The 19,984-nt window shown below is 37.0% G+C and overlaps 1 long non-coding RNA gene across 2 annotated transcripts in view; it reads left to right on the forward strand.

Annotated features, from left to right (window-relative positions):
- The first annotated feature begins 12,529 nt into the window (after positions 1-12,529).
- The window catches only part of LOC109493380, a 64,151-nt gene continuing 56,696 nt past the window's right edge, over positions 12,530-19,984 (forward strand). For both annotated transcript variants that reach the window (XR_002737314.2, XR_006588184.1), the window contains exons 1-2: positions 12,530-12,780; positions 17,457-17,578. This is a non-coding gene — a long non-coding RNA (uncharacterized LOC109493380). The remainder of the gene's footprint in view (positions 12,781-17,456; positions 17,579-19,984) is intronic.

Here is a 19,984-nt window from a genome sequence, read left to right on the forward strand (position 1 = left end):
TACTTAATTTATGGACTATAAAGTGCTTCATAGTCTGACTTCTAGGGGAAAACAAAGTAATCTCAGTCCTATTTCAATCTGTCAGCAAGTCCATCTATTGAATTTTCTTTATCTTTTTTTCTTTTTCACTTCTTTTCTTGAATACAGAAAGAAAAATTCATTTCTATTTTCAATTTCTATTAAACAAATTTTTCTTTAATTTTTTTACTATATTTTTTACTTCTGTGTAATTTTTTTCAAATTATATTCTACTTCCATCATTTTATTTTAGTCTACTTCAGTGTATTCACTTTTTCAAAATTTCAAATGGTTTCCTTTTTTTTCTTTTTCCTTTTTTGTTTCTTTTTCTTGAATGCAGAAAAAGAAAAACTTCGTTTTTACTTTAAATTTCTATTAAAAATATTCTTCTATAATTTTTTACTGTATTTTTTGCTTTTATGTAAATTTTTTCAAATTCTAGTTTACTTCCATCATTTTATTTTAGTCTACTTCAGTGTATTCACTTTTTCAAATTTTCAAATGATTTCCTTTTTTTCCTCTTTTTTCTCTTTTTCGTTTTTCTCTTTCTTGGATAAATTCATTTTAATTTTTAATTTTTATTAAAAATATTTTTGTTTAATTTTTTCTACTATATTTTTTACTTTTGTGTAATTTTTTTCAAATTCTATTTTACTTCCATCATTTCATTTTAGTCTACTTCAGTGTGTTCGTTTTTTTCACATTTTCAAATGATTTCTTTTTTTTTCTTTCCCCTTTTTTCTCTAATCTATCAAGCCCCTTTCAACACCCAGACCAAAACACACCTTGGATCTAGCTTCATTTATCTGATTTGTGTGTGTGTGTGTGTGTGTGTGTGTGTGTTTAGTTTTTTAATTTTAATATTTTTTTTAATTTTAACTTTTTTTACCTCATTAATTCCTTTTCTCCATTCAAAATAATGAAACGAAGGAATCACCCTAAAAGAAAGAGCAGGAAGAAATGACAGCCAAGGACTTAACCAACACAGATACAAGCAAGATGTCTGAACCAGAATTTAGAATCACGATAATAAGAATACTAGCTGGAGTCAAAAATAGATTAGAATCCCTTTCTGTGGAGATAAAAGAAGTAAAAGCTAGTCTGGCTGAAATAAAAAATGCTATAACTGAGTTGCAATCTCGAACGGATGCTGCGGTGGCAAGGATGGATGAGGCAGAACAGAATCAGTGATATAGAGGACAAACTTATGGAGAATAATGAAGCAGGAAAAAAAAAGGGAGATGAAGGCAAAAGAGCACGATTTAAGAATTAGAGAAATCAGTGACTCATTAAAAAGGAATAACATCAGAATCATAGGGGTCCCAGAAGAGGAAGAGAGAGATACAGGGGTAGAAAGGTTATGTGAGCAAACCATAGCGGAAAATTGTCCTAACCTGGGGAAAGACACAGACATCAAAATCCAGGAAACACAGGGGACCCCCCATTAGATTAAACAAAAACCAACCATTGACAAGGCATATCATAGTCAAATTCACAAAATACTTAGGAAAGGAGAAAATCATGAAAGCAGCAAGGGAAAAAAAGTCCTTAACCTACAAGGGAAGACAACTCAGGTTTCCAGCAGACCTATCCACAGAAACTGCAGGCCAGAAAGGAGTGGCAGGATGTATTCAATGTGCTGAATCAGAAAAATATGCAGCCAAGAATTCTTTATCCAGCAAGACTGTCATTCAAAAGAGAAGGAGAGATAAAAAGTTTCCAAGACAAACAAAAATTAAAGGAGTTCGTGACCACTAAACCAGCCCTGTAAGAAATTATATATATATATATGTGTGTGTGTGTGTGTGTGTGTGTGTGTGTGTGTGTGTGTGTGTGTGTATGTATACGTATATATACATATAGGGACCAGAGAACAGCAACAGAAACTCCAACTCTACAAGCATGATGGCAATAAATTCATAGCTTTCAGTACTCATTCTAAACATCAATGGACTCAATGCTCCAATCAAAAGACATAGGGTAACAGAATGGATAAGAAAACTATACGCTGTTTATCGATATACTGTTTACAAGAGACCCACTTTAGACCTAAAGACACTTTCCGATTGAAAATAAGGATGGAGAACCATCTGTCATGCTAATGGTCAATAAAAGAAAGCTGGAGTAGCCATACTTATATAAGATAATCTAGACTTTAAAATAGACTGTATCAAGAGATGCAGAAGGGCATTATATCATAATCAAGGGGTCTATCCACCAAGAAGACCTAACGATTGTAAACATTTATGCGCCAAATGTGAGAGCACCCAAATATATGAATCAGCTAATCACAAATGTAAAGAAACTCATTGATAGTAGTACCATAATAGTAGGGGACATCAACACTCCACTCACAGCAATGGACAGACCATCTAATCAAAAAATCAACAAGGAAACAATGGCTTTGAATGACACACTAGATCAGATGGACTTAACAGATATATTCAGAACATTTCATCCTAAAGCAGTGGAATATACATTCTTCCCCAGTGCACATGGAATGTTCTCCAGAATAGACCACCTACTTGGAAATAAATCAGCCCTCAACAAGTACAAGATGATCGAGATCATTCTGTGTGTATTTGCGAACACAACACTATGAAACTCAAAATCAACCACAAGAAAAAATTTGTAAAGGTAGCAAATACTTGGGAGACTAAAGAATATCCTACTAAAGAATGAATGGGATAACCAAGAAGTTAAAGATGAAATTAAAAAGTTCATGGAAGCCAATGAAAACGATAACACCAGAACCCAAAACCTCAAAACCTCTGGGATGCAAGAAAGGAGGTCATAAGAGGAAAGTATATAGCAATCCAGGCCTTCCTAAAGAAGGAAGAAAGATCTCAGATACACAACCTAACCTTATGCCTTAAAGAGCTGGAAAAAGAACAGCAAATAAAACCCAAAATCCAAAACCCAGAAGAAGACAGGAAATAATAAAGATTAGGGCAGGGGCGCCTGGGTGGCGCAGTCGGTTGAGCGTCCGACTTCAGCCAGGTCATGATCTTGCGGTCCGTGAGTTCGAGCCCCACGTCAGGCTCTGGGCTGATGGCTCGGAGCCTGGAGCCTGTTTCCAATTCTGTGTCTCCCTCTCTCTCTGCCCCTCCCCCGTTCATGCTCTGTCTCTCTCTGTCCCAAAAATAAATAAAAAACGTTGAAAAAAAATTAAAAAAAAAAAAAGATTAGGGCAGAAATTAATGCTATCAAAACCAAAACAAACAAACAAACAAACAAACAAAAAACCCAGTAGAACAGATCGATGAAAACAGAAGCTGGTTCTGTGAAAGAATTAACAAAATTGATAAGCCACTAGCCAATTTGATCAAAAAGAAAAAGGAAAGGACCCAAATAAATAAAATCAAGAATGAAAGAGGAGAGATCACAACACAGCAGAAATAAAAACAATAATAAGAGAATATTATGAGAAATAATATGCCAATAAAATGGGCAATCTGGAAGAAGTGGAAAAATCCCTAGAAACATATACACTACCAAAACTGAAACAGGAAGAAATAGAAAATTTGAACAGACCCATAACCAGGAAGGAAATCGAATTAGTAATCAAAAATATGCCAAAAAACAAGAGTCCAGGGTCAGAGGGCTTTCCAGGGGAATTCTACCAAACATTTAAGGAAGAGTTAACACCTATTCTTTTGAAGGTGTTCCAAAAAATAGACATGGAAGGAAAACTTCTAAACTCTTTCTATGAAGCCAGCATTACCTTGATTTCAAAACCAGACAGAGACCCCACTAAAAAGAACTATAGACCAATTTCCCTGATGAACATGGATGCAAAAATCCTCAACAAGATATTAGCCAACTGGATCCAACAACACATGAAAAAAATTATTGACCATGACCAAGTGGGATTCATACCTGGGATGCAGGGCTGGTTCAATATCCACAAAACAATTAATGTGATTCATCACATCAATAAAAGAAAGGACAAGAAGCATATGATCCTCTCGATAAATGCAGAGAAAGCATTTGACAAAATACAGCATCCTTTCTTGATAAAAACCCTCAAGAAAGGGATAGAAGGAGCATACCTCGAGATCATAAAAGCCATATATGAACGACCCAATGGTAATATCATCTTCAAAGGGGAAAAACTGAGAGCTTTTCCTCTAAGGTAAGGAACGAGTCAGGGATGTCCACTCTCACCACTGTTATTCAACATAGTATTGGAAGTCTTAGCCTCAGCAATCAGACAACACAAAGAAATAAAAGGCATCCAAATCAGCCAGTGGGAGGTCAAACTTTTGCTCTTCACAGATGACATGATCTATATGGAAAACCCAAACATTCCACCAAAAAACTGCTAGAACTGATTTATGAATTCAGCAAAGTTTTAGGATAGAAAATCAATGCACAGAAATCGGCTGCATTCCTATACACCAACAATGAAGCGACAGAAAGAGAAATCAAGGAATCGATCCCATTTACAGTTGCACTAAACACCATAAAATACCTAGGAATAAATCTAACCAAAGAGGTGAAAAAAATCTATACACTGTAAAGTATAGAAAGCATATGAGAGAAATTGAAGAAGACACCAAAAAATGGAAAAATATTCCATGCTCCTGGATAGGAAGAACAAATATTGTTAAAATGTCAATATGACCCAAAGCAATCTACATATTCAGTGCAATCCCTACCAAAATAACTCCAGCATTCTTCACAGAGCTAGAACAAACAATCCTAACATTTGTATGGAACCAGAAAAGACCCTGAATAGCCAAGGCAATCTTGAAAAAGAAAACCAAAGCAGGAGGCATCACAATCCCATAGTTCCAGCTATACTACAAAGCTGTAATCATCAAGACAGTATGGTACTGGCACAAGAACAGACACTCAGATCAATGGAACACAATAGAGAACCCAGAAATGGACCCACAAATGTATGGCCAACTAATCTTTGACAAAGCAGGAAAGAATATCCCATGGAATAAAGACAGTCTCTTCAGCAAGTGGTGCTGGGAAAATTGGACAGTGACATGCAGAAGAATGAACTGAACCACTTTCTTACACCATACAAAAAAATAAACTCCAAATGGATGAAAGACCTTAATGTAAGACAGGAAGCCATCGAAATCCTTGAGGAGAAAGCAGGCAAAAACCTCTTTGATACTGGCCGCAGCAACTTCTTACTCAACACATCTCTGGAGGCAGGGGAAACAAAAGCAAAAATGAACTACTGGGACCTCATCAAAATAAAAAGCTTCTGCACAGTGAAGGAAACAATCAGCAAAACTAAAAGGCAACCGACAGAATGGGAGAACATATTTGCAAATGACATATCAGATTTAGTATCCAAAATCTATAAAGAACTTATCAAACTCAACACCCAAAAAACAAATAATCCAGTGAAGAAATGGGCAAAAGACATGAAAAGACACTTCTCCAAAGAAGACATCCAGATGGACAAACTACACATGAAAAAATGCTCAATATTACTCATCATCAGGGAAATACAAATCAAAACCACAATGAGATACCACCTTACACCTGTCAGAATGGCTGACATTAACAACTCAGGCAACAACAGATGTTGGAGAGGATGTGGAGAAAGAGGATCTCTTTTGCATGCAAGCTGGTGCAGCCACTCTGGAAAACAGTATGGAGGTTCCTCAAAAAACTAAAAATAGAACTACCCTACGACCCAGCAATTGCACTACTAGGCATTTATACAAGGGATTCGGGTGTGCTGTTTCAAGGGGACACATGCACCCCCATGTTTATAGCAGCACTATCAACAATAACCAAAGTATGGAAAGAGCCCAAATGTCCATATGTCCATCGATGGATGAATGGATAAAGAAGGGGCAGTATGTGTGTGTGTGTGTGTATGTGTATGTATATATATATATATACATACACACACACACACACACACACACACACACACACAATGGAGTATTACTTGGCAATCAAAAAGAAGGAAATCTTCCCATTTGCAACGATGTGGATGGAACTGGAGGGTATTATGCTAAGTGAAATTAGTCAGCCAGAGAAAGACAAAAATCATATGACTTCACTCATATGAGGACTTTAAGAGACAAAACAGATGAACATAAGGGAAGGGAAACAAAAATAATATAAAAACAGGAAGGGGAACAAAACAGAAGAGACTCATAAATATGGAGAACAAACGAGAGTTACTGGAGGGATTGTGGGAGGGGGGATGGGCTAAATGGGTAAGGAGCACTAAGGAATCTACTCGTGAAATCATTGTTGCACTATATGCTAACTAATTTGGATGTAAATTTTAAAAAATTAAAAATAAAATTTAAAAAAGACCTTTTAGGAAGGATATTTAATATATAATTTCTAGTTTTTTAATTTCTTCAATGTAAACTTCTTTCATTTTCTACATCTTTAGTAAATTTTGCTATACTCTTTCCCTTTCCCTCTCCCTCCTTTGGTCCCTCTGCCCCCTTCTTCCCCTCCTTCCCCTCCTTCCCCTTCCTCTTCTTCTTCTATTTCTTCCCCTTCTCCTTCTTCCCCTTCCCCTTCTTCCCCTTCCCTTTCCTCTCCTCCTCCTCCTTCTCCTCCTCCTTCTCCTCCTCCTTCTCCTCCTCCTTCTCCTCCTCCTTCTCCTTCTTTTCTTCTTCTTCTTCTTCTTCTTCTTCTTCTTCTTCTTCTTCTTCTTCTCCTTCTCCTTCTCCTTCTCCTTCTCCTTCTCCTTCTCCTTCTCCTTCCCCTCCTCCTCTCTCTCTGTCTCTCTCTATCTCTCTCTCTCGGCATAAAACTGAGAAAGATCTAACTCTACCCACACTCCACATATCATAACATGGAACAAGGGTAGCATGCTTAAGACAGCAAAAATGATCCATTACCTGGGTAAAATAAGTGGAAGTTAATCCCAGAGCCAGGGGTGACCATGAGAACATAATCCTTCTTTGATTTTACAATTATTTTTAAATCATGCCCAACCTGGAGAAAATTTAAAGACAAGGAAATACCTTCTATAAGATGTGAAAGGGCTGTTGCCAGCAGAGAAAAAGCCATCTCTGGAACTTTCTCAGCAACTAAGGCTAGCAATGTTTAGAGGCAGTATAGCACTAAGTTGAAACTCTCCAGACACATAGTAAAAAAGAGATCATTGCAGGAAGGGAAATTAATGAATTTCTGCAAATAGCATTAAAACTCCAGATATAAACAAGAGTTCATTTTAATAGCAACTGATGTGGGATATAGGCAGGCAGGATGTAGGAACAGGATAATAAAGCAGAGAACTTGAACAAGAACAGGATGGAGACCAAGGCCTTAGAAACATCTGTCTACAGCTTTTGGAGTCTCCATTAGTTCTTTTGTGTTGAGTAATTGGGATTGAATTAGGCCAGCACAGTATATTATTTGAGCGTGTTATATTAAGTAAGGTCAAATATCAATAAACCCACAGTGTAAGCTCATTCATATTCAACTAATTCTATGCCTCTTTTTTGAAGTCCTAAATCTCTAAAGTTCTTCAAAATGTGATGTAGAACATATTTGGACTGAGAGGCCCCTATCTAACAATTGTTGGCCTCCTTCTAGGACCCAGAGAAGGCAACCAGGTTAATTACACCCCTCACTAAATACTGCACTATAAGGTTCATTCTCGCATAGAGTTCACATGAGATATCAAGTAAATAAAAAAATAAAAATAAATTTAAAAAAAAAAACAGTGGAAAAAAAGGGAAGACCAGGAAGGCACATCCATATGGTACTTATCCAATAGCTTCTCTGCTTCATACACAATGAAAAATGATTATATGGTGGCATTTGGCAATCCAAAGAGAATCTTAGGTATTGATGCCTTATATAAAACTCTTTTTCACTCAGAGGTTCATTAGTAAAATCTTCACAAAAGCAGAATTAGAATGTTTCTTTTGAAGTATTATCTCACACACATGCAAAAATTGGTTGGCCAACAAGATATTAAAAAAGGATGAGATTTAATAATTGCCTTACATTTTTTAAAGGCTTTTTTCTTCTCAGATAATGAAACAATAATAACAACAAACCAGAGAACTCTTGACACAAAGGGACAATCTCAGTGTCTCACAGTAATTCAGATATATGGGCTTGTTATGGTTCCAAGTGATGTTCTTCTCTTCTATCACCATGGAAATTGACATCAAATTATTTTCAATATATTTTTGAAAGGAGAATGAGCGCTTCCAGCACATAATAGAGGTATTCATACCATGTAATGAAACTGACCACTGTGCTAATGGAAATCTACTTGATGATGAATGGTATTTTAAAAAATCTTTCTTTATTCCCTAAAAGCAAAATGCATTGCCTTGCTTTGTAGGAAAACCTACTCAACAACTCTGCAAGAAGTGAGGAGGAGCAGAGAAGCTATTCAAGTTTTGGTCTTACATCCGAGAGAGAAGTAGGGAGATGAAAGATTTCTTTTCAATTTTAGTTTCTTTTCATTTAAAAGCAAAAGAGGAAAGGATATACCGGCTTCAGATGTATCTGAATAGAGGAGATGAATTAATAAATGTTGTACACACTTGTAGTCAGAAGGGAGCCTGTGAAAAGGAAAAGCAAGATGCCACTGGTTGATGAATGCCTCAGGCTTTTTGAATGAAGAAAACATTAACATTCAGGTGCAATTCTAACCAAGTGGCCGCTTCAATGGCACAATTAGCTGGTGCTCTCCAGAGGAGCCACGGAGGGACAGAGTAGCTGACTTTCTATCAACTATATTACCTTGTCCCTTTCTTCCGATTAGAGTACACGTGCCTTGAAATTGTACCTTTTCTTCTCCTTTATATTATTATTTTGTCATTTCCTGATGTCTGATGGAGAGGGACTTTCTCAATGGTTCTTTTATCACATGTAATAGGTCATAGATTAATACCCCAAGAATCTATCCCCATTTGTATGTCTACCTCACTTGTTATCCACGGAATATTCTATTTCCCTGGGTTATGGGCATGGCCAGACCTGCTGCAATGAAACTTCAAACAGGGCTGATGATGCAAGAAAAAGTCCATTACAGAAATTCATACCTATGGTAGGGCAGGAGACGATGCGTCCAGAACACAGATGTTAAGTCCAGATAGGATAAGGTGATGTAGATCCACTGGACCACCTCCTCCTTCACCTTAAAATTCTTTTAAATGGGTCTAGGCTCTTTTGGTCAGGTGGAGTCCTCATCCCATGCAAGCTCCTGAGACCAATGAAGTATGAGCATCTCTCCCTGAGATACAAGGGAGGCCTTGAGGAAATTTGCATGCATGTTATTTATTTGCACTGTGTGTTTGTTTATTCAATAGTGGAACAAAGTAAAAAGGTAATCCCAGCCAATCCTAGTGGTCATTTTAACCAAATTCTAAGCAGAGATAAGACTTAAAGGACTGGCCTGGCTTATCCACTTTTTGTCCCTTTTTCTCCTCTTGTGACCCGCAGGGGAGATGTAAGAAATTACCATCCACCTCTCAATCTGTGCAAGAAAATGGTAGCCAGGACTCAGGGGCTGACTCTGCAGCCCTGTCCCTTTTAATGGCAGGAATTTAGAGTGGCCTACTGTCCCCCAAGAACCATTTGCTGCAGCTTTGTAGATGACAGAAGAGGGAAATACTTGTGAGATTTTTCAGGAAAGGAATATGCTGGACCTCCAAATCAGTCTAGTGTATTTTGGTGTCTTTCAGTTAGAATATTTGAGAGTGTTTCAGTGATTATTTATGTTAAAGTATTATGCTAATATTCTGCCAGAGTCAATCAAGTTCCCCTTATGAATCTGATATAACCCCTATCACTCACCTTTACAATTAATGATTTTTTTCCACAAGAAATGCATAGAATTAGTGTGTGCTAATTGTAATTAGTTGTGTCCCATGGTCTTCCTACTGCTTCACTCTGAAATGCCTCCATACCTGTAAAGTTTGCATTGCATCGTGTCGTCAATATCTATAAATTCCACCTGATTCCATAAAACTACAAAATAGTAGTATGATATTAAGAACGCTTTGAAATTGTTAAGAACAATAGCATCATTTTTTTTGTATTTTGTCCTAAAGTTGGCTAATAGCTTAAACATACATCAGTCCTTTACTGTTTAAGACCATCTTGTGATGTATCATCTTAAGTGGAGACAAAAAATAAGAATATGAGAATTAAGATCCATAGGACACAGAAGAAACTCAAATCTCATTTCTCTAAGTCTAGGGTGTTTGGGACTACTTTGTGACTATCTCAGTATTCCTAGGAATCTATCAATTCATTTATTCCAAAAATATTTCAGAACATTTACTCTATGTTGGGCACTGCACTAGTGTTGAAGTTGTGGTGAGAAATAACCAAACATGCTTCTTGCTGTCATGCAACTCAGCTAACAGTGAACAAATAAATTATTTACTGCCATATGCACTGTGAAGGAAATTAGATGGCATGAGGAGAGTGTGTAGGGGCAGGGGAGGGGAGTCTGATCTAGTCATGAGAGTCAGGGAAGGAATTCCTGGAAAAGTGATACTGGAGATAAAATCAGAAGAACATATACAAGTTAATCACAAGAAGGGGGGTGAGAGCATTTTAAGACAGCAGCAAAGACATTGAGGTTCAAGAGAACATGATGAGTTCAAGAAACTGATACATCTCTCACGGCTGGACTTCAGGAAGTGAGAAGGTGAGCCATGAGAGATGAAGCTAGAGATATAGTCAACACCAGAGTACTTACAGATACGAAGGCCATGTGTCTTATAGCAGCTGGGGCTGCTATAACAAATTGCCATAGACTGGGTGGCTTAAACAACAAACATGTATTTCTCATGGTTCTGGAGAGTGGAAAGTTCAAGATCAAGATGCTGGAAGATTCAGTTCTGGTGAGGACATTCTCCCCACTTTGTAGACCCTCTTTCCCAACTTCTTGCTGTGTCCTCACGTAGCAGACAGCAGAGAGAGAAGAAGCTCTCATGTTTCTTTTTCTTTTGAGAGAGAGAGAGAGAGAGAGAGAGAGAGAGAGAGAGAGAGAGAGAGAGGATCCCAAGCAGGCTCCATACTCAGTGTGGAGCCGGACGTGGGGCTCAAACCCACAACCCTTGGATCATGACCTGAACCAAAATGAAGAATTGCTCAACCGACTGAGCCACTCAGGCACCTCTCATGTTTCTTTTTATAAGGGCAGTGATCGCATCATGAGGACTCCACTATCAGGTCCTAATAATCTCTCAAACTCTCCACCTCCCAGGACCATCACACTGAGGATTATGATATCAACATATGAATTTTGGAGAGCCACAAACATTCTGTCCATGATAAAGATACTGATTTTTATTCTGACAGCAGGGGAGAACCCCCACAGAAAAGTTCTCTGCAAAGCAGATGTGATTTATATATATATATATACATATATATATATATATATATATATACACACATATATATATGTATATATATAAATATATATGTATATGTATATATATATGTATATATATGGAAATACCAATTGCTATTTTCAGTGTTTTTTATCATAAATAAGAATTGAGTTTTAACATACAATATTTTATTTTCTATGGACATAATCACATGGCTTTTCCTCTAAGAGTTATTAATATGATTAACTCCAGTTGGTTATGATAGATGTTATTTGTAAAAGGACATTGGATTCTCTTGTTAATTTATTAGTTTTTCATCACTATTCATAGGTGAGATTGTGCTACAGTATTTTTGTATATTCTCTGTTAGTTTTGGTATCAGTGTAAACTTGTTTCATAAAAATACTTGGAAATTCTTCTTACTTTTGCAGTGCTCTGGAATGGTGAAATAATGGCTGAGAATACCCAACGTTGCAAGGTTTGGGGTGTTATGCCATGAAGCCATTCAGTACTCAGGTTCATTTTTTTGTGGAAGAACTGTTTTATAACTTTCTCTGGATCTTATATGAAAATCTATCAGGAATGAATTTCTATCTTTAGATTTATAGTTAGAATTTTTAGATCTTCTATTGAAGTAAATTTTGATAAATTGTATTTTTTCAGGAAGTTAAACCTTTCACATAGATTCTCAAATTTATTTACATAGAGTGATGGAAATAAGTCTCATTTAAAAAATAATTCCTCTTGGGCACCTGAGTGGCTTAGTCGGTTAAGCATCCGACTTCAGCTCAGGTCATGATCTTGTAGTTCACGAGTTTGAGCCCCACATCAGACTTTGTGCTGGCACCTCGGAGCCTGGAGCCTGCTTCGGATTCTGTGTCTCCCTCTCTCTCTCTCTGCCCCTTTCCCCCTCTCGCTTTGTTTCTCTCTCTCTCTCTCTCAAAAATAAATAAACATTAGAATTTTTAAAAATAATAAATAAAAATAAAAAATAATTCATCTTTTGATGACTAACCTTTCTTATTTTATGAAGTTTCGCTTTCTTCTTTGATAAAAGTTCAACTTGCTAGAGATTTATCTATTTTGTAACAAACAAGACTTTAGATTTATGATGTAATAATAGTTTTATTTTTGTTTTCTAACTCATCAATTTTGGTCTTTTTTTTTTTTTCATTTGTGTTTGAGATGCCTGTGAAGTTCCAAGTGGGGTTGTCAGGTCAGCAATTCCATTTCTGTCTGGACCTCAAAAAGAATTTTAAGTGGAGATATAAATTTGAATACATTATGTGTTCCAGTTACTATCACTATGTAAGTTTCCCCAAAATTAAGGGAAAGGAAGAATCATTTGATTATGCTCATGGAATCAGAATCAGAACACAGAAAAGGCACAGCAGAGATGACTTGCCTCTGTTCCATGATGTTAAGCCACAGCTGGGAGGACTTGAAGGTAGGAGAGTTCCTAGACAAATGCAGCAGACTAGAATTATCTGCTGGCTCCTGTGTTCAGTGTCTGGTGCCCAAGCAGGAAGAGCTTGATGCCTAGGACTGCCCCTGGAACAGCCAGTCTTTCTCTGGACTGTCTCTCTTGCAGCCTGGCAACCTCAGGAAAGTTAGACTTTTTACTCAGTGACTGGAGATTCCCTGTCCTGGGTGTTCTAGTAAACAAGACAGAAGACATCACTTTGTATGTCTTACCCTTGGAAGTTACTCAGAATCCATCCCATTGCATACTACTGGTTTATAAGCAAGTCAAAATTCTGCCCAGGTTCAGACAAGGGTATTTTGATTTTACCTGTTAATTGGAGAGTAGCAAGATTCTAGAAGGGCTAATAAGACAGGGGATATATCCATGCCATCTTTAGAAAATACAGTCTCCCACAGTATGTAGATCACCTGAAGCCCCTAATTGTGGATCAGAAAGCCTCAGAAGAGAACAGTAGAAGGTCTCAAAGTTGGATGTGTATTCAGAATCACCTGTAAGATTTCCTAAAACTTAGATTGCTACTAAGCTTCTGATTTAGTAAATAGGGCTTGAGAGTCTAGGGTGAGGCCTGAAATGTACATTTCTAAGTGAGGGTCAGGTAATTTTGATGCTGCTGATTCAGAGACCTCACTTGGAGAGCCACTGGGATAGAACAAGAGGAAAGGGAGGCTGGGAAAAACCTTGAAGAGATCCAAGTAAAATGGAATGAGCCAATGAAGTTTACCAAGAATAAGCACATAGCAAGGGTGTGATGTCATAGAAGCCAAAAGGAGACAGCGTTCCAAGAGAGGTCAAGGTGGGGAAGAGTTCTCTCCTGGTTAATTCCATTACCCAAACTTCATTATCTTCCTTTCCTCCTATAGTTCTGAGAGTTTCTAATTTAATTCACATCGGAATATAGGATTTACTTTTACTTTATTTTGACCTGAATTCTATATGTAGACCCTTCTTGTGGCACACACATTTCAAAGTCAAATTTATTTTAATCAGATATATAAATCAAATAATATGTCATAGGTACAGGGATTGAAAGCCTCTAATTTTCTAATTTTACAAAGAGTGGCAATAATCCATTGTTATATAAGATTGAAGATCAATTATATTTTACATGATATGAGATATGACATTACCTTTGCACTTGAATTTGAGTACAACTAATTCTCTGGGAATCTACATGTACAATAAAACAATAAAGTCAAACTAATATTCTGACTAAAAACTAACCAAGGAATTTTCTGATTTCTCACTCTGTATCTACTCATCTTTGCTCACCATATCGTCACTCAATGTTCGGTATGAGACATAAATAGAACCTAGTCTAAGCAAAGGAAATATTTCTAGACAAAACTGTTGGAATTACACCTTCTTTGAGAGAATGGAGAGAAGGCTGTTACAATTTTGTAGGAAGTGTTTCATTTGGCATTGAAAGGCGCCTAAGGGTTTAAAAATGGAAGAGAAAATAAAGAGCTAGTGATGATATCAATAAAAGACTTGAAATAAACAAATGTCCTTGTAAATGCCTCTACCTCAAAGTTACAACTTTATATTGTTCTACATGGAATGAAAAAGGTTGTCCCACAACAAATTAATGTACACTAGTTACATACCTTGCACTCTGACACAGTTTCTAAATTTCTTGTGGCGTTAGCTATTCTTTTATTTGATATTACAACTTCACATAAATTTCAATAAGAAAACTCATATGTATCCTATCAAGTCTGCTTTTTGTTCCTACCTATGATTCCAGAGATAGGTCAAGATGGAATAAGAGACAGTTTACAGTGTCTAAAATTAAGGCTTTATCCCCCACTGCAATTTTATAATCACATTTTAAATTAATAATGACCCCCCTCTTTTTGTAGATCCCCTTTAAATTAATTTTGTACTTGAATTTAGTAAGAAAACCTATCCCCACTCCTCACAAGTCAGGGCTTGTTGCTTAGGGACAACAACCGTGTTCTAAGGCTGAGGACCTCAGGAAGACTTTCTACTGATTGCATCACCCATTGGTAGTTAATCACGCTGACTAAATCCACACCCCTCACCCCTGGCAGGGGACAGATAAGAACTGGGGTCCCTCATACTCAGCCTGCCCACATCCAGATTGGCTCAGCAGCTTACAAAGGGCAGGACATTCATACAGTAGATGTTGATCGTGGCCAGACATGGACTGGGAGTAGGGAGAGAGGGTGGTAGGAGGTGGTGGGGACGCAGCGCCAGACAGGCACGTACAGTTCAGTAACGGCAATAAGATGTACATAAAATAGCTGAAACACAGGGCGCCTGGGTGCCTCAGTTGGTTAAGCATCTGACTCTTGGTTTCGACTCAGGTCATGATCTCACAGTTCCTTAGTTCCAGCCCTGCATCAGGCTCTGTGCTGACAGCATGGAGCCTGCTTGGGATTTCTTTCTCCCTCTCTCTCTGACCCTCTCCAGCTTGCTCAATCTCTCTTTCTCCCTCTTCCTCAATAAATAAATAAATAAATAAATAAATAAATAAATAAATAAATAAATTTTAAAAATAGCTGAAATACAAGGTTGAAAATGAGCATTCCTCACATGTTAAATACCAAGGTTTGAAGGAGAATTAGCTGTCCATGTGGATGATAAAAAGAAAAAGAGAAACAGTCTTTTTCAAAAAAAAAAAAAAGGGGGGGGCACAGGGAAGGACAGGGGAGAGTGAATTAGTGGAAAACTTTGATAATATTATTTCCAAGTTAAGCTGATCTGTACTATTTCCTTTTAGCCACTTAATTGTTTTGCTTTTTCTCTTTTTAAAAATAGTATGGCACTGGAATTGTCGTTTGTTCCCATATGTCACACACAAGGCTGGAAAGCTGGAGTTTTCCCACGTCCCTCAGTAGCAGGGCAAGCACTTTTGTGCTAGTCAAAGATGCGTGCTATGCAGTTTTCTCTTCTCACAATGCATTCGCGCAATTACTCAATTCTTACAAGGAGGCAAGAAAACAGATAAACAAGTAGCTATAGACTCTCAAGAGGAAGAAAGAGATCAGGGTTGTCTTAATGTTCCCAAGTACAACATAAAAAAGAGTTTTCAGACTCCCAGACCATTTCATCCACTTTGTAAAAGCAATAAGGTAGACAAAGATATGCTCATTTCTATTTCAATAATAATATGTGTCAGGATCATTTTGCATGAAGGTTAGCAGAACCATCCATCATTTCAGCAGAACTGCATCTTTTCTTGTTCAGCACTGATAGATTTTTATTTTAACCTTAGAAGTTCCTCTCAAGGGACTCTATTAGGGACACTGTCATTTTTTATTCTGCTCGGTTACTTCTCCTTTGTAAACTTTGATGTATGCAGACAACACATTCTGGCTAGGGAAATTTAATTAGGTAAGTCTACAAATTAATTGTTGCAATTAGACTGCTTCTAACTGCCTGGTGTTATGAATTTATTTATGTGGTAATTATTATCAGATGTCGGGGATAAAAAGCCTACAGACTTAAAGGTGCTACCTTTCAGATGTATACACAGTACTCCACATTAATTAGCCACAAAAAAAAATAAAAGCAGGTATTAAAAAAAAAGTGAAGAAGAAAGAAAAAAACCTTGCCTTCGTAGTCCAAGGCACATACAGATTTCGACAATCAACTTGTTAACGAAACCTAAAGAGGATTGTTTTCTTTGTATATTGGCAACATTCAAAATGTTAGACTTTACATAAATTACCATAAAACAATTTGCTAGTATATAAACTAGATGAAAATACAAACTCCAAGTCTACTGTATAAAAGGCGTCTAGTTTTTGTTTGTTTGTGGTAATAATTATCAGGGCAAATTTGAAGATTCTGATGATATCAGTAAATTTTGTGTTTAATTTTTAAGACCGTTTACCTTGACACCTTTTATGGAGAGCTCCTGAGGACAGAACAACAGCACTTCAAACCATAGTCTCAAATCTTTTCTTCTGTAAAGAAGGGCGTTGTGGCTTTTAGTGGGGAAAGACAGATCTAATACCATCATTTAAAAGAAACCAAGTAGGGAGAGGCCACTACTGGTGACAACAGAAGCCTATGCATAGAAGTTTGAAAGTCAAATAGTAAACTGAGAGTAAGTCACTAGTAGAAATGTAAGTTGGTGTAATTTTCTTGAAGGGCAATTTTGAAATGGATTCCTAGTCACCTTAGAATATTCACTACCTTTGACCCAGTAATTTAAAAGATGTGATTCGACATTAAATAAGCAATAACAAATTTTAAAATAGCACAAATAGACGCCCTCAGGTGGCTCAGTCAGTTAAGTGTCCAACTTTGGTGCAGGTCATGATCTCGTAGCTCATGAGTTCAAGCCTTGTGTTGGGCGCTCTGTGCTGACAGCTCGGAGCATGGAGCCTGCTTCAGATTGTGTGTCTCCCTCTCTCTCTGCCCCTCCCCTGCTCACACTTTGTCTCTCTCTCTCAAAAATAAACAAACATTAAAAAATAAATAAAATAAAATAACACAAATACTCATCTCAGCATCAATACTAATAATTCCCAAGTCATAGCAATTTATGTGATCATTATAATTACCATTATTATTAATTATTGTGCATGCAAAGACTGGAATAAGCAGCTCATCATTTATTACCACATTCATTTAACAAATATTTTCTTTTTCTTTTTTTTCAACAGATATTTCTAATGCCCTAGATTAGAAAGTGCAAGACACTTTTCTATGCAATCGAGTCACAGACAGAAAAGTTCCTTCTCTCAGAGAGCTTGTATTCCTTTGAGGGAAGATACATCATATACAGGTAAAAAAAAAATAGCTAATATTATTTCAGAGCAACATCTGAGTGGGAGGAAAATGAAGCCATGTGAGGTACTGAGAGGGTCTTGTGTGGGAGATGTTCTGGTGTGGGAGATGTCCTCTGGACAGAGGAGACAGGCCTTTCTGAGATGGTGATATTCGATGAGAGACTCAAAAAAGTGAATAGTGCGTGCAATGCTGGAAGAAGAGAACACCAGGATTTCATATACTTTACATAATACTGACCTACTGATATTTTGCAAAAAAATAAAAATAAATAAGATTTTACAAACTTACATAATATTTAATAATTTCAAAAATGAAAATGTATAAATGTACTATGACATCAGCTAACCCACTGATTCATAGGTTCAAAGGTCAAATGAACATCATATTTCTAATATAAATGATTTGCTGATAAAATTATTAGTGGGAAATTATTGCTTGAAAACAAGCTAGTCACCTCCACAATGAAGAAATTTTAATTAATCCTGAAAATTTCAAAGGTCACATCATGTGGTATGTTTAGTAAAATCCAATCCCACTAATGCTGTCATTGTTTTGTACCAAACATGATTGTATGCAAAATTTTCAAACCAAGTTTGTTCTGACTGTCCACTATTGAAGACGACAGTGAGAAGTGGTTTTTGTGCTAACGTCAAATATTTTCTTCTGACTCTCCTAAAACTCCCATTTCTTGTTAGATATCTTTGAAGAGATATTTTGGGAAAACTTTTCATGTTTAATTTGGTATTTTTAAAGGGACTATAGTGTTTTTGTTGAGAGGAAGCTGTCATTTTAGTTTCCAAGAAAGGCATGTAGTTGGTCATTTCTTGAGTTTTATCACAAACTGCCTGAATCAATATCAATACTCTCATATTTATATTCCACTCATTCAAAATATCTTTGAGCTGAAGTGAGAATTATAGGCAATCTGCAAAACCATAATCTTCTGTTGTCTGTAGGCACAGACTCCAGAATGTGTTCACTGGGCTTTTTTTTCTTTTCATATACATTAAATAATTGATTTTCTTTTTCTTTTTGGGAGGAGGAGGAGGAGGAGAGAGAGAGAGAGAGAGAGAGAGAGAGAGAGAGAGGAAGAGAGAGAGGGAGAGAGAGAATCTTAAGCAGCCTCCACGCCCAGCCTAAGCCAGATGTAGGACTCCATCCCATGACCCTGGGATCATGATCCAGGTGGAAATCAAGAGTTGGATGCTTAACCCACTGAGCCACTCAGCCAATTATTGGGGCCCCAATAATTGAATTTTTATCTTGATTTCAAAACACCAAGAACTCCATTTCAGATTATTTTTATTGGTACAACAATGTGATACTAACAAAAGTACCAGAATTTCACTTCACAAGAATATCAGACATGCTGTAATTCTGGGGCACAGAAAATCAAGTATTAAAGCTCCACGGTGGGAACTAGCAAGGACACAAATGTCCCCAAAGGGTCATTAAAAAAGAGAAGAAGGGTTGGATTTTGCACTGCAGCTACAAGTCAGAGACAAGACAGAGGGCCCCAGGGGTTTACATAAATAGCTTGGATTTTATTCTAACTATTGTGTTTGTATTAGTGTGTAATTTAACCGCAACCTGATAATGATATGATGTAAAGTTGCGATAAAGATACAAAATTATTACACAGCAAGATTTTTACTATGACTTTTGTAATGACAAATGGGAATTAAAAAAAATAGAATAAAAATCAAACTAAAATGCAAACAAGTTTCCTGTAGGTGGGAGAACATGCATGTTCATAACTGTCCCTACTTTTCTTACATTAAAATCTTTTTCTGATCAGTATGTGTTATTTTTTAATGGAAAAACAAACTTTTAAGAAAACTTATGATACTTGCTCGAATTACACGGGGAATTTTTAAACAGATAAACCACCACCTGGTGGGTACCCAGTTCTTTCACTAACCATTTGCCATGAAAGAGCTAAGTGGGAAATATGAAAAAAGGAAGCTGAGGCAACAGAAAGAACCCAGATGAGAAGCTGGCTGGATGATGCCTGCAGCACATTACCCAAGAGTGTCCTGCGGAATTCCAGCTCCAGGAGATGAAATGTGTGTTTCACAAAACAGCATCCTTATGGTCAATTCTCTTTGGGAAACACTCATCATAATGGAGCCCCCTTTTGGAAGTGCCTAAGATATATTCACAGATATAAGCTGTTGAACAATTTGGGAGTGAAGAACACGGAGGAATTTTATTTAACTCTGGTTTTCCTGAATTTTTTGAGCCAGAGGAAACTTAACTGTTTTCTTTTCATAACACTGGGGGGACTGGTTCCAAGGAACAGAAGTTTGGGGAACACTGCTCTGGAGAAAGGCCACACCCTCTCGAAAGCATCCTTCTTAGTTAGCCTGTGAAGTGTAACTGAATGGAGATAAAGAGGTTT

The sequence above is a fragment of the Felis catus genome, chromosome D3, assembly GCF_018350175.1.
Source record: "Felis catus isolate Fca126 chromosome D3, F.catus_Fca126_mat1.0, whole genome shotgun sequence".
Taxonomy (NCBI): Eukaryota; Metazoa; Chordata; class Mammalia; order Carnivora; family Felidae; genus Felis; species Felis catus.